Source organism: Dendrobium catenatum, unplaced genomic scaffold (genome assembly GCF_001605985.2).
Source record: "Dendrobium catenatum unplaced genomic scaffold, ASM160598v2 fragScaff_scaffold_1494, whole genome shotgun sequence".
NCBI classification, from domain to species: Eukaryota; Viridiplantae; Streptophyta; class Magnoliopsida; order Asparagales; family Orchidaceae; genus Dendrobium; species Dendrobium catenatum.
The window spans coordinates 547,495-550,499 of NW_021319956.1; positions in this window are offsets into that span (position 1 = coordinate 547,495).

A 3,005-nucleotide genomic window follows, 5' to 3' on the forward strand; every position below is an offset into this window, starting at 1 on the left:
TAAAATAAACAACAAAATTCATTGCAGACTCATACTCATAATCTACTCATTCTTGAGTCTTCCTGTCATCCTGAGTAGCTTTTGATCTTCCTGAAATGTTAGTACTCACGGACAATAACAAATAAAATAATATTCAATGAATAGATGGTTCAAACGACATTATTTGTCATCATCAAAATCTCAAACTCGGGGTCATGGGTTGCAACAATTATAAACCTTAATCAACTCTAACCACCTCCTCTAACTCATATTCAACTTCTTATGAGTAAAAATATGTTTTAATCTTTAGTGGTCGGTATAGATCTCACACATTGTACCATATAAATAATGCCTTCTTTTTTATGAAAAGTACAATTGGCATCAACTTCAGATCATGAGTAAGATAGTTCTTCTCATGTTGCTATAACTATCTTAAAGCACAAGTGATCAATTTCTCATTCTGCTATAGTACATAGCCCAGGCTCTTCAAGAAAACATTAATATATGTTTGAAAATCTTAAACTCCAAATAGAATAGTCATTATATGTGTTAATACTAAACACTCCTTCAAATTCTAGAAACTAGCATCGCTTTGGTGTCAAGTCAAATGGCATGACCTTCTAAGTTAATTTTATTAAAGGAATCACAGTATGCAAAAGCTCTCCACTAAACTTATTGTAATGACCTACTATACCCAAAAAACTATGAACCTCTAGCATAATAAGTAGGCCTCGACCAATCCACATCAACTTGCACTTTTTGGGGATCCAAGTTTCCTTTCTTACTTACAACATGCCTAAAAAATGTCACAAAAGTCAACCAAAATTCACACTTTGAAAAATTTGTATATATATTTTGTTGCCTTAAGACCTCTAGAGTCAAACTCAATTGTCATGCATGATTATCTTTAATTCTCAATACACCATAATATTATTCGTAAGTATAATAATGAACTAATTCAAAAAATCTCTAAACACCAGATACATCAAATCCATAAACATTGTGTGTACATTCATCATTCTAAATGGATTTACCATAAATTCATAATATGCATACTTGGTACTAAATGTTATCTTTATTATATCCTCGACTCTCACCTATAACTGATAATAACTTGATGTCAAATAAATCTTAGAAAAAACAACTGCACCTTCCAACTAGTCAAACAAATCATCAATCATGGGCAATGGATACCTATTCTTTACAATTATCTTATTCAACTTCTATAATCAATAGACATCTATAAATATTCATCCTTCTCATTTACAAATAGTATAGGAGCTCACCTCAAAGATCCACTTGGTGGTTTGATAAAGCCTCTATCCAATAACTCTTATAATTGAACATTCAACTCATGTAATTTCTTTGATGCCATTCTATACAGATTATTTGTCATAGTGTACAAAGAACTATCTAAACACATAACTTGACCTCTCTCTCTCTCTATATAGGCAAATTCATCAACTTTTAAGGAAAGATCTCAAAAAAGTTTTAAGTGAACCATTGCTCATTCTTTAGAGAGAGAAAGTATTGTTAGAGAGAGAGTGTGTCGTTAGAGAGAGAAAGTGCCATTTTTCAAATTTCCTTTTTTCTGGAATCTGTGCAGCTGTTAGGGGATGGCGGTGGATACCGCCAGCCATCGTTCTTACCGTCGTAGGTTACCCACATAGATAAAGGTCTGTTCGATCAGGCGTTAGGGGAATCAGTTCTTACTGCTGGTGGTTTGGGTCGAGGAGCTGAAGGGTTGGTTAAAAGAAGATCTTTAAGGTCTCTTATTATAAATGAAAGCTTTGTTCCAGTTGCTGAGAAGAAAAAATTCATGGAAGGAAAGGGTAAGTCTATTTCTATTGCTGCTAATTGTAAAACTCCAATTTTGGTGAAATCTACTAGTTTTCCACCATTAAAAAATAATGATAATGGAGCTTCCTCTTCGGGTATGAATCTTTTTGTTAGTAGATTTGGCAATTCAAATGTAATCTCTGTTAACAGTGTGATAAATGCGAATTTCAATTCATCTGCTAACACAAATTTTTATAATTCTATCGATGAAGTTCCAGATGGTTGTAGAGTGGACTCTGATTCGGTGGTTGGACATGATTCAGCTCTTGTGTTTGAAAATTTGCTTAAGGATAATGGGAAAAAGTTGAATCCGTGGAGTAAGAAACCTCATATCAAATTAAATTTTAATGAAGGGGATAGTATCTTATCAGATGATGGTATTACTGTAAAATTGGATGAGGTAACTGAAGTTCAAAATGCTAAAAGGCTACATAATTCTTTGGTAGCAAAGGTTTTTGGTAAGGATATCCCCTCTCATGTAGTGGTTATTAGGAAAGTTGTTATTTGCATGTTTTACATTCTTGCAACTTGTATAGTTTTGATGATTCCAAATATTATTGTTTTATATGTTGTTATCTCCTAACATTTTTTGGAAGATTTGTTTTTGCTCTAGTGTGTACTAACATTTCAGGAAAATCAACTCCAAGATATGAAGACTTGTAATCAAATTCAACAAATATTCATAAGTTTTGAAATGAGAGGGAGTAATTGTAATTTAGTGAAAAATCACATAATACACACTTGGGGAACAATTTTTGTAAACTGATCATACGAGACGAACATAGTTCGTACGGGACGATCATGTCAATTACCCCTAAGAAGAGCAATGGATCGAACAGGCGGGGAGAAAATTTTTCTATGTACTAATTGTCCAGGACAAATTTAATATTCATCCTAGGATGAACTTCTCGGGATTCTCAATTGCACTTTTCGTCCAGACGAAAAATAAGGTTCGTACCTGGACGAAACTCTCTGTATGAGATCGTACAGGACAAAATAAATTTTCATCCCTGGACGAAACTCTCTGTTCAATTCTGTATGTAGTGGATCGTCAGTGGTATCAGAGCTCCATTTCAAAATCATAAGTTTAAACTACTTTTTGATTAACGTAGATGGCTACATTTAGAAACTGAAAAACAACTAGAGGGTAACTCTATTACTAGACCTCCACTGTTTGACAATATACC